Consider the following 13354-nt stretch of genomic DNA (forward strand, 5'->3'; position numbering starts at 1 on the left):
TCGCACCTGCGGTCCAATTACCACTTCTGCGGTCCAAGATACCGCATCTGCGGTCCTTACTTAAAACCAAGGCGCCGCATCTGCGGTGCAAAGCCCGCACCTACACTATCGCAGGTGCGCTTCCTTAACCGCTTCTGCGGTTTCAACTAATACCCTCCTTGGCCGCATCTGCGGCTCCAGTTTTGCTTTTCCGAGACTGCACCTGCGGTCCCCTAGCCGTAGGTGCGGTTATGATAGCACTGGGAAATCTTCAGCTGCCAAAACCCTACTCAATCTTCCGCCAACCATCCAAAATCAACCTGAGGCCCCCGGGACCTCAAGCAAAGCACTAACAAGCCATATACTACTATTCAAACTTATACCAATCTTCAAAACACCTCAAACAATATCGAATCAACCAAAACACATTAGATTCAAGCCTAAGGTTCCAAAAATCTTCTGAATTACGCTTTTGATCAAAAAGTCTATCAAACCACGTCCGAATGATCTAAAATTTTGTACACACATCCCAAATAATACCACAGACCTACTGCAACTTCCGGAATTCCATTCCGACCCATATATCAAAATCTCACCTTTCAATCAAAAATGCCAAAATTCCAATTTTGCCAATTCAAGCCTAAATCTACTACGGACCTCCAAAACACATTCCGATCACACTCCTAAGTCCCAAATCATCTCCCGAAGCTATCCGAACCATCAAAATTCACATTCAAGCCCTTTTTCACATAAGTCAATATCCGATTGACTTTTCCAACTTAAGCTTACTCAAAAGAGACTATGTGTCTCAAGCCTTACCAAAACCATTCCGGATTCGAACCGACTAACCCGATACCACATAACACAGATAAAAAAAGCATAAAGAAGTAGAATGGGGAAAACGGAGCGGTAACTCATGAAACGACCGGCAGGGTTGTTACATCCTCCCCCTCTTAAACAAACGTTCGTCATCGAACGGGTCAAGAAACAAACCTAAACCCTCAAATAGGTGAGGATATCTTCTCTGCATCTCCCGCTCGGTCTCCCAGGTGGCCTCCTACACGGGCCGACCTCTCCACTACACTTTCCTTGAAGCTATATCCTTTGATCTCAACTTTCGAACCTGACGCTCCAAAATAGCTATTGGCTCCACATCATGAGTCAAATCATTATCTAACTGAACCGTGCTGAAATCCAGAACATGAGATAGATCCCCAATATACTTCTGAAATATAGAAACATGAAATACCGGATGCACACTCGACAAGCTGGGTGGCAAAGCAAGATCATGAGCCACTTCCCCGATCCTCTGAAGTACCTCGAAAGGCCCAATGAACAGAGGACACAATTTACCTTTCTTCCCAATCTCATAACACACTTCATGAGTGAAACCTTCAACATAACCTTCTCACCAACCATGTAGGACACATCCCAAACCTTCATGTCAGCATAACACTTTTTTGTAGATTGTGTTGTACGAAGCCTCTCCTGAATCACCTTCAACTTGTCTAAGGAATCCTATACTAAGCCTGTACCTAATAGCCTAGCCCCACTCGGCTCAAACCAACCAACTAGAGATCTACACCGCCTCCCATACAAAGCCTCATATGGAGCCATCTGGATACTCGACTGGTAACTATTGTTATAAGCAAACTCTGCGAGCTGTAGAATCTGATCCCATAACCCTGCAAAATCAATAACACAAGCGCTCAACATATCTTCCAATATCTAAATTGTGCACTCAGACTACCCATCCGTCTGAGGGTGAGTACCTAACTTTCGCTGCACAGACCTCCAAAACTGTGAAGTAAATTGAGTGCCCCTATCTGAAATGATGGAAACTGGGACACCATGCAAACGAACAATCTCCTGATTATAGATCTCTGCCGACCACTCCAAAGAATAAGTAGTACACATAGGAATGAAGTGCACAGACTTGGTCAATCGATCCACAATCACCCAAATAGCATCGAACTTCTTCAAAGTCCATGGGAGCCTAACTACAAAGTCTATGGTGATCCGCTCCCACTTCCACTCTGGAATATCCATCCGCTGAAGCAAGCCACCCGGTCTCTGATGCTCATATTTCACCTGCTGACAATTCAGACGCCGAGCTACAAATCCCACAATGTCTTTCTTCATTCTCCTCCACCAATAATATTGTCTCAGATCCTGATACATCTTCGTGACACCCGGATGAATGGAATACTATGAGCTATGGGCCTTCTCCAGAATCAACTCCCGAAGCTCATCTACATTGGGCACATATACCCGACCCTGCATCCTCAACACCCCATCATCACCAATGGTCACATCTCTGACATCATCATGCTGAACTCTGTCCTTAAGGACAAGCAAATGAGGATCATCATACTGCGCTCCCTGATGCGATCAAATAAGGAAGACCGAGAAATCACACAAGCTAATACCCGACTGGGCTCCGAAATATCCAACCTCACAAACCGATTGGCCAGGGCATGAACATCCACTGCAAGAGGTCTCTCCCCAACAGGAATATATGCCAAACTGCCCATACTCACCACCTTCCGGCTCAAAGCATCGGCCACCACATTGGCCTTCCCCAGCTAGTACAAAATAGTAATATCATAATCCTTTAGCAACTCCAACCATCTCTGTTGCCTCAGATTGAGGTCCTTTTGATTAAACAAGTGCTAGAGGATACGATGATCAGTAAACACCTCACAAGACACACCATACAAATAATGCCTCCAAATCTTCAACGCGTGAACAATGGAAGCCAACTCCAAATCATGAACATGGTAGTTCTTCTCATGAGGCTTCAACTGACGAGAAGCATAAGCAATAGCTCTACCCTCCTACATCAACATATACCCAATACCAACTCTCGAAGCATCACAATACACGGTATAAGAACCTAAAGTTGATGGCAATACTAATACTGGAGATGTGGTCAAGGCATTCTTGAGCCTCTAAAAGCTCTCCTCACACTCATTCGACCACATGGAGCACCCTTCTAAGTCAACTTGGTCAAGGGCGATGCAATAGATGAAAATCCCTGAACAAACCGGTGGTAATACCCGCCAAAGCAAGAAAACTACAAATATCTATGGTTGAGGACGATCTGGTCCAACTCTGAACCGCCTATATCTTCTTTGGATCAACATAAATACCCTCATTGGACACTACGTGCCCCAAGAATGCCACTGAACTGAGCCAGAACTCACACTTGGAGAATTTTGCATAAAGTTTATCATCCCTCAATCTCTGCAACAAAACTCTCATATGCTCCGCGTGCTCCTCCTAACTATGCAAATACACCAAAATATCATCAATAAAAACTATGACAAACGAGTTGAGATACGTCCGGAACATGTTGTTCATCAAATTCATGAACGATGCTGGGACATTGGTTAGCCCAAAAGACATCACCAAGAACTCATAATGACAATATCGGGTCCTAAAAGCCATCTTAAGAATATCCGAGTCCTTGATCTTTAGCTGGTGATAACCTGAACGAAGATCAATCTTGGAGAACACTCTCGCCCCTTGAAGCTGGTCAAACAAATCATCGATACGGGGCAAAGAATACTTGTTCTTGATTGTTACTTTGTTCAACTGCCTGTAATCAATGCACATCCTCATCGTGCCATCCTTCTTTTTCACAAATAGAATAGGGGCACCCTAAGGTGACACACTAGGCCGAATGAACCCCTTATCAAGGAGTCCCTGAAGCTGCTCCATTAACTCCTTCAACTCCGCTAGTGCCATACGATACGGTGGAATAGAAATGGGCTTAGTTCTCGGCACCAGATCAATACCAAAATCAATATCCCTGTCCAGTGGCATGCCCGACAGGTCAGTAGGAAACACATCAAGAAAATCCCTTACAACTGGAACAGAATCTATACTGGGAGTCTCTACACCGACATCCCTCACAAATTTTAAGTATGAAATACAACCCTTCCCAACCATATGCTGGGCCTTCTAGAAAGAAATCACCATACTGGGAACATAATCGATCGCACCTCGCCCCTCAATCCGTGGGACATCCGGCATAGCCAAAGTCATTGTCCTACCATGATAGTCCAAAATAGCACGACATAGAGATTTCCAATCCATACCTAATATAACATCGAAGTCTACCATACATAACAATGAAAAATCCAATCACGTCTCCAAATCCCTAATAGTCACCACACATGACCGGTACACACGGTCTACAACAATAGTATCGCCCACTAGAGTAGATACACAAACAAATGAAACAAGAGACTTACGGGGTGTATCCAAATAACGAGCAAAGTATGATGACACATAAGAATAAGTGGAACTGGGATCAAATAGCACAGAAGCATCTCTGTGGCAGACTGAGACAATGCATGTAATAATAGCATAAGAAGTAATAGCATCGGGTCTAGCTGGAAGTGCATAGAATTGGGTCTGACCACCATCTAATCAAGCTCCCCTTCTAGGGCGACCCCTAGATGACTGAGCTCCACCCCTAGCTGGCTAGGTGGGTGATAGTGAAGTAACTGGCGTTGAAGCCGATGACTGACTCCTCTATTGAGATGAACCCCCAAGACGATGAGGACACTGCCTTCATATATGACCTAAATCTCCACACTCATAGCAACTCCCGGGTGTTGGAGATGGGGACTGAAGGGAACCCCTAGCACCAGAATGACTAGCAGATGCACCTGGCTTAGAAGAACCTTGAACTGATGGAGCACGGGACGAACTCTAGGTTGGAAGGGCACTTAGTGATGATTGACCCTGATGAGAACTATGAGAACCATGACTCGATACACCCCACGATAACTTGGGCGAGCCGGTCGAGCATGCCTGAATGGACGGCCTCTGCCATGCTAAAACTGGCCTCTCGAAGGAGCACCACCATAACTACCAGATCCCCGAGGACTCTTGGACTCCCTCTCATCTCGCTCCTGGTGACGAACTGACTCAATCTCTCGAGTAATGTCTACAACCTCCTCAAAAGTAGCACCAGACAACATCTTCCTAGTCATTAGACCCTCTCCCTAGTCATGAGAATACGAAGCGGATACATGAGGTCATCAACGAACCTCCTAATCCTCTCCCTCTCTCTGTAGGAACCAACCAAACAATATGACGAGCTAACTCCAAAAACCTCATCTCATACTGCATCATAGTCATCTCTCCCTAACGCAACTACTCGAACTGCCTATGCAGCTCCTCTCTGCGAGACTGTGGCACATACTTCTCCAAAAAGAGAATGGAGAACTGCTGCCAGGTAATAGGTGCTACACCAATAGGCCTACGCCTCTCATAAGCCTCCCACCAAGTGAAGGCGGCTCCATAAAACTAAAAAGTAGTGAAAGTGACTCCGCTGGTCTCCAGAATGCCCGTTGTACGAAGAATCCTCTAACACTTGTCCAAGAAACCCTAGGCATCCTTGCCCTCTGCACCACTGAAAGTCGGAGGCAAAATCCTACCAAACCTCTCCAACCTATGCTGCTCGTCCTCTGGCATAGCAGGAGCTGCATAGTCCGAACAACTGCAATTGGTTGGGCTGGGTGAGCTCCCTGTCTCTAAAGTCCCTGCATGACCTGCTCCGGTATGCAAGCAGCGGGAGTCTAAGTGCCTCCCCTGGCCTGAGAAGTAGCTACTGCTATAGTGACTGAGACTGCCTGAGCTAGGCCAGTGCATACTAATAGAATCAGATCCAGGGCCTTCTAAAGACTTGGAATCACAATGGACATAACTGGTGTCTGAGTTAGTATTGCTGGAGCATCCGCAACTGGGACTTGATCCTGAACTGGGGCGGCTAGTGGATCTGCAGGTGCTGCCCTAGCTGTTGTATGAGCCATACCTCTGCACTTACCACGGCCTCGACCGCATTCTCAACCTCTAGTGGCCAGAGCTGGTGGTACTGGTGGATGTTCATTTTGACCGGTCGCTTGTATCCACATCATCTGTGAGAGAATAGAATAATAGAAGTTTAGTACTCGGTTCAACAAATTTGCACGACAAGAATTTCAAGAATATGAAGTTTTTCCTAAAGGTTCTGTAGCCTCCCAAGGATAAATACAAATGTCTTCGTACCGATCTGCGAGACTCTACTAAACCTGCTCATGACTCGTGAGATCTATGTAACTTAGGCTCTGATACCAACTTGTCACGACCCTAAATCCGGACCCGATCGTGATGACACCTATCGTAAAACAAGCCAGCAAACACAAACCCCCAATATTAATTTAACAGTTATAATAAAAATCCAAGTCATTAACATGCTATAACACCCAAAATATAGGTGGAATAGAACAATTTGCGGAAACAACACAGCCCGACATTGGGGTGTCACCAGTCATGAGCTTCTAACATAGGTCTAAGAGCATGAAAAAGTTTATACAGTCTATTATAGAACTAGAACAAGGAAAATAACATAGGAGGGAGAAACACTGGGCTGCGAATGCCGAGCAGCTACCTAGTAGACCCCGAATAGCCTATTGGGAGCAATCAACCCTCACTGGCGTGACGAGGCTCCTTAATCTGCACACACGGTGCAGGGAGTAATGTGAGTATGCCAACGCAGTGAGTAATAATAGTAAAGGCAGTTGAGCGATAAGAAAACACGTAAAACACAACAAGATGCTACATAGAGGCAATATAAAATCAATACAATGCAAAAAAATAGTGAAAACTTGTAAGACAACACCTTATTTCAGTGAAAGCATCTTTTAACAGTTAAACAAGTAAATGATAAAGTAGCGAGAACAAATAAACACATAAAATTAGCCCATCGGGCACAATATCAAAAGAATCAGTCCCTTGGGCAATAACATGGAACAATATTAGCCCCTCGGGCTATATCACATATCACACAGTGTACCTGCGCTCACTGGTGTGTACAAACTCCAGGAGGGGCCCTTTACGCCCCAAGCATAATAACAAGCCATCTTGTGGCATAAACAATAGGCTCTCGGCCTTATATCAACCCACCTCGTAGCATAACAACTCAGGCCCTCGGCCTCATAATCATAAATCAGTACAATACTATTGCGGCGTGTAACCAGATCCAATATAAATCCTCACAACACAAGTCCTCGTCCCTACTCAGTCAAAAATCTCTAAAAGCCACTCGGGCACTATAAAAATATGTTGCCATCCCAAAATATCACTTAAGATGTCAAAATAGAGTAAACATGACTGAGTTATGAAAACAATAGAATACAACATGACTAAGTTAAAGTATGAAATCAAAATAGTGAGGAAATAGCAGTAAAAATCCCCCTAAGGGTCCAAATAGTTGGCACGATGCCCAAATATGGCATTCAGCCCAAAATATTATAATAGCAAACAGTTTTCAATCAAAAACGCGGTAAAACAGTCATACGGGATGGACTAAGTTACAATCCCCAATGGTGCACGACCCCACGTTTGTCATCTAGCGTGTGCGTCACCTCAAAATAGTACAATGATATGTAATCCAGGGTTTCATACCCTCAGGACAACATTTACAATCATTACTCACCTCAATCCGGTCCAAAATCTAGCTCGCGATGCCTTCGGCCCTCGAATCGGCAGATGCTCCAAATCTAGCCAAAAATTAATACATAGCCATCAAAATATGCTAAGGGAACAAAGCCCACTCAAAAGTAATCAAAATATTACGCAAATCGCGAAATTAACCAAACCTGACCCCCGGACCCATGTCTCGAAATTCGATAAAATTTACATCAATAGACTCCTTATCTCCCCACGAGTTCATACATATCAAAAGTACTAAAATCCGACCACAAATGACCCCTCAAACCCTTGCTCAAAGGTCTCCAATCTCAATCCCTAGTTTCCCAAATTGTAACCCTTAGTTTCCATTAATTTTCAAGCCAAATCAGTGAAATAACCCCATAGAAATGAGTTTAGTGTCCAAAAGCCTTACCTCTGTGAAGACCCCTTGAAATCCTTTTTGAAATAGCTTCCTCAATCTCAAACCCGTATGAAAATGGTGAAGAATAACTCAAAAATCGCGAAGGAAATCTTTTATACCTTCTGACCCAAGCTTTTTGCACCTGCGGTTCAATTACCGCTTCTGCTGTCCCACTTCTGCAGTCCAAGACACCGCATCTGCGGTCCTCACATAAAACCCAGGCGCCGCATCTGCGATGCAAAGCCCGCACGTGTGCTATCGCAGGTGCGCTTCCTCAACCGCTTCTGTTGTTCCAGTTGATACCCTCCTTGGCCGCATCTGTGGCTCGAGTTTCACTTTTGCGAGACTGCACTTGTGGTCCCCTAGCCGCATGTGCGATTATGACAGCAATGGGAAATCTTCAGCTGCCAAAGTCTAACTCAAATCTTCCGCCAACCATCCGAACTCACCCCGAGGCCCCCGGGACCTCAAACAAAAGCACCAACGAGCTATATAGTACTATTCAAACTTATACCAATCTTCAAAATACCTCAAACAACATCGAATTAACCAAAACACATTGGATTTAAGCCAAAGGTTCCAAAAATCTTCCGAATTACTCTTTTGATCAAAAAGTCTATCAAACCACGTCCGAATGACATGCAATTTTTGACACACATCCCAAATGACACCACCGACCTACTGCAACTTCCAAAATTCCATTCCGACCCCTATATCAAAATCTCACCTATCAACCGAAAACGCCAAAATTCCAATTTCGCCAATTCAAGCCTAAATCTACTACGAACCTCCAAAACATGTTCTGATCACACTCCTAAGCACCAAATCATCTCTCGAAGCTATCTGAACCATCAAAATTCACATCCGATCCCATTTTCACATAAGTCAACATCCGGCTGACTTTTCCAACTTACACTTACTCAAAAGAGACTAAGTATCTCAAAACTTACCAAAACCATTCCGGATTCGAACCGACTAACCCAATACCACATAAAATGGATAAACAAAGAATAAAGAAGAAGAAATGGGGAAAATGGAGCAGTAACTCATGAAACAACCAACCGAGTCATTATAGTTCGAGCAAATTAAACACCTATAGACAAGATTTTTACCCGTAATACACATTTCCCCAATTTTACTAACACCCCAATTGTTATTACAACATTATTACAGGTCCAATAAATGAAATGAATTACAGAATTACAAAATATCTATAGTAGGCCTAAGGCAGGCCCAAAGTATACCCGGCCAGGCCATGCCTTCACTATCAAGTCTATATAATTTCACAACAACCTAGAAAATAGTCTTCATAGCCAAAATCCAGTAGCCAGATTTAACCAACAGCCATTTACACAAGCCCATTGGCTTATTCAGTAGGTAAAAAGGGAAAAGTTGAGCAATCAGGAAAAATGGCAAAGAACCCTGGACCCTAGTATGTCAAAGTTCCCAAGGGATTCAAAAACCCATGGCAGTGCTCACACTAGGGAGGTTAATAGAGGATATTCAAGGAATGACTAGGGACCAAGTCCTAGTGTGTCATAGTTCACAGGGGTCTCAATTGGACCCCGAGTAGTGCTCACACTAGGGGGAAATTTTAGAAACTTTATAGGCTTAAATTTGAGGATTTGAGGTCGAGTTGTAATCGGATTTGAGTAATTTTGGTATGGTTAGACTCGTGGTTGAATGGTTGTTCGAATTTTGTTAATTTTATCGAATTCCAAAGCGTGGGCCTGAGGTTGACTTTTTTACTTTTATTAAAGAACTTAGCTTTGTCATATGGAATTGATTCCTATAGCTTGAGTTAATTGTGTCAAGTTGATTGTGGATAGATTCGAGGCGTTTGTGGCTATTGGGATCCACATCGGTCGTTCTTTTGCTGTTGAGTTATTTGCTTAAATTGCAGTTGTGTACTCAGTCGTATTCATCATTTGCATACATATCTCTGTCTCTGTTACCATTTACGTTCACATCGAGTGTCATTGCTTTGAGATGATTGACATGAATGTTGTGAGCCCGAGAGACTACAGAGATTAATGACTGACTGAGTCCAAGGACCTATTTGTGTGTGATATTGATGGGATCGGACTGTTCCCCACAGCGGGTACTATCAACTTATGATAGGATCAGGTTGCACGCCGCAATAGGTATTATTGATTCATGATGGGATCGAGTTGCATGCCATATCAGTTTTTATTAGTGCTTGGGAAGGATCCGCCCTACATAGTTTGACATACCAGCAGTGAGTGCAGGTACCGTACAAAGCTGAGTGACTAAGTGTGATGAGCGAGAATTGAATTAGTCAGATTGAGTACTCTAAGTGTATGAGTACGTGAGGTTTTCATTGTGTTGCATCACATGTGACATGCACATTGACATGTAGATATAGAGATGTAATATTCCTCATATCAGTCATATTGGCATATTTTATCTATATTGAGCTTAACTGTTAAACCTAGAAGCATGCCTACATTCCTGCACTGTGTACTAACAGATTTTGAATTACTCTGAAATATCATTGTCATATTTCCTGTCATTTCTGTATTGTTAAATTCAGTACTTGGACTATATTGGTTGAGCTCGTCACTACTTTCAGGTCGAGGTTAAACTTTTTGCTTATTTAGTATATTGGATCGGTTGTACTCATACTACACTTTGAACTTTGTGTGCAGATCCAAGTACTTCTGAGCATGGCGGTTGGTAGCTTTGGAGCTTTATTTATCAGAGACTTTGGAGTAGCTACCTTGGCGTCCGCATGCCTTGATTCTCCTTCTTTTCAGTTATTGTACTGTTCTATCTTTCTAGATAGTGTTTAGCAGTCAGACTATATTGACAGTTGTGCTGGCTCATTCTCTCGTTGGTTTACACTATCAACAAGATTTGTTCCTATTCAGCTTGGGTTGGACCAGTAAGATGTCTCAAATTTTGAAGAAAGTCGCTATCGATGAAGTAGGAAGTTTCAGTCTCTAGTAAGCTACTCAAATCCAAATCAAATAAAGAAACCAAATGAGTGATATTCGAAGGAAAATACAAGCACTCACAATCAGGCTTGATCCAACAATTAACCATAGCATCAATAACCAATCTTCCTACATTCACAGGTAATTCATGCATAATCGCATATATCAAAAGAACTCTTTCTATATTGTAGTTCGAGGTATTCAAATATGGGATCAAGCGAGAACTAAAGAATCTAATCCAAGCTCTTGCTAATTCAATCATACATGAACACTTAATACTCAAAGGGCGTTCAATAGTTCTCGAGTAAATTTTAACACCATTAGGACACAACTCGCCCAATACATGTCTTACAAAATCTACATTCCGATCATCCATAAATTTCTTGGTTTTACTATCATCAATGTTTCTCAAGTTATGAATATCATTTATGAATTTAGCATTAAAGCGAATGATTTTACCTCTTACCGTTGAAGTACGACTTACTGGATTAAGATGGCTATAGAAGTCTAGAACTATGTCACGAATATAATCTCCTGAGTATTGAATAAAAGACCTCCAACCAAAAGCAACAACTGTTTGTAAGATTTTGTATGCCTTTGAACAATCAGAAAGGAAGAGCACCATCTTATATTCTTCAACCATTGTTCGATTTGCTTCTTTAAGTCCCCATGATGCCGGGTCAAGGATTTTCCTTCTAGTGTTATTGGAACTATTTGAAAGACTTACTTGTGCAAGATTCATCTTTTCTTTTTTATATTAAAATCAAGTGTCTAACCAGATGGGTGTATTTGGAAAATTGAACAGAGAAGAAACAAAATGGTCCAAAGATACAGAAATTCATTGAAGGTAAGAAAAAGAGAAGAAAGAAATTCTTTTTTCTATTAGGTGATAGCCATGGCTGAGAAATAACAGAGATGGGTGGTGGGTACTGTACAATGGTGGTTGGAGGCTGAAGCAAGAGAAACGAAGGGTTTTTTCAATATCGAGATTGTCTGTTTGGCTATGGGAGAGAGATAAATGTGATGTTAAAATAATTTTATACGCCTTATATTTATTTACAATCTCTTAGTTTGTAAATATTTTCCAGGTCACCGTAACAACGGATTTGTTTGTTGTTGTGATAAATTTTAAAAAAAAGTGATATTTTGCAACGATTTTAATCTCTCTTGTTTTTACTCTTTTTTTTCTTTTTTTTATGTAACTACTTAAAAACAACTTACTGAAAGTTACATAAACATACAAAAATAGAAACTTCTTCTAATTACTTAGTAAATTAAAATAACAACTAACATAAAGGAAAAAAAATTATCTTTTATTTGTGACTAATACATACATTACAATTTGTATATAAATATTTATATACTATATTACTTTTTTTAATATAGATTATAAAATTTCTCATGCATACAATATTACTAAATTCTAGAATTAAGGAAACCAATAAGAGAATAGTTTTGAGTTTTCTCTCGTCAGCTCTACTTATTATATATATATATATATATATATATATATATACACTCAAACTCATACATACATAAACTCTCTCTCTTTCTCTCTCTAACACACACACACACACACATATTTGTTAAATATTCTGGTGACATAAGGCTTCAAACGATGGCCGTGCACTTTGAATTTATTTTTCCCATTCATATGTTGTATTTCAATGGTACCATAAGAGTTTAGTTATGTTATGACGTATGGTCCTGTCCAACGTAGCTTGAACTTTTCTAGAAATAATCTTAACCGAGTATTGTATAACAAAACACTATCTTCAATTTTAAAGTTTTTATGGTGAATGATTGTGTCATGCCATTTTTTTTATCTTTCTTTGTATAATTTAACATTTTCATATATTGTAAGTCTGAACTCTTCTAACTCATCAAGCTACATTAGATGATTTTTCCTGAATTTGGCAAGTTTAAATTTAATAATTTTATAGCCCAATATACTTTATGTTCTAACTCTATAGGTAAATGGCAAGATTTTCTAAAACCTAGTTTATAAGGAGATGTGCCTATTGAAGTTTTGAAAGCAGTCATGTAAGCCCACAAAGCATTATCAAATTTTGGAGACCGGCCTTTACGAGAAGAGGTAACAATTTTTTTCTAGATTTTTTAATTCTCTATTGGATACTTCTACTTGTCCGCCTGTTTGAGCATGATATGGAGTTCATGTTTTATGAGTAACTCCATACCTTGATAATAAATGTCACAACCCCAATTTCCCTCCGTAGGATGTTGTGATGACACCTAGTCTCTACGACTATGTAAGACTAATATTTGATAACAATTGAACAGATGTAAATAACAAAATAGTTAAACCCAATTTGATAAACTCATATACTGTAATGACCCGATCGATCATTTTGAGCATTTGCACTTCGCTCACCAATTCTCGGGCATGACTAGCTCCATAGGGTGTATTATGACTAATGTAAATCATCGATTTTTGTTTTCAGGTTAATCAAAATAGATATGGAAGAATGATTCTCAGCTTGAAGCTTTAAATTTGAAAGGTTTGACCCAG

The sequence above is a fragment of the Nicotiana sylvestris genome, chromosome 7 (assembly GCF_000393655.2).
Source record: "Nicotiana sylvestris chromosome 7, ASM39365v2, whole genome shotgun sequence".
NCBI lineage: Eukaryota > Viridiplantae > Streptophyta > Magnoliopsida > Solanales > Solanaceae > Nicotiana > Nicotiana sylvestris.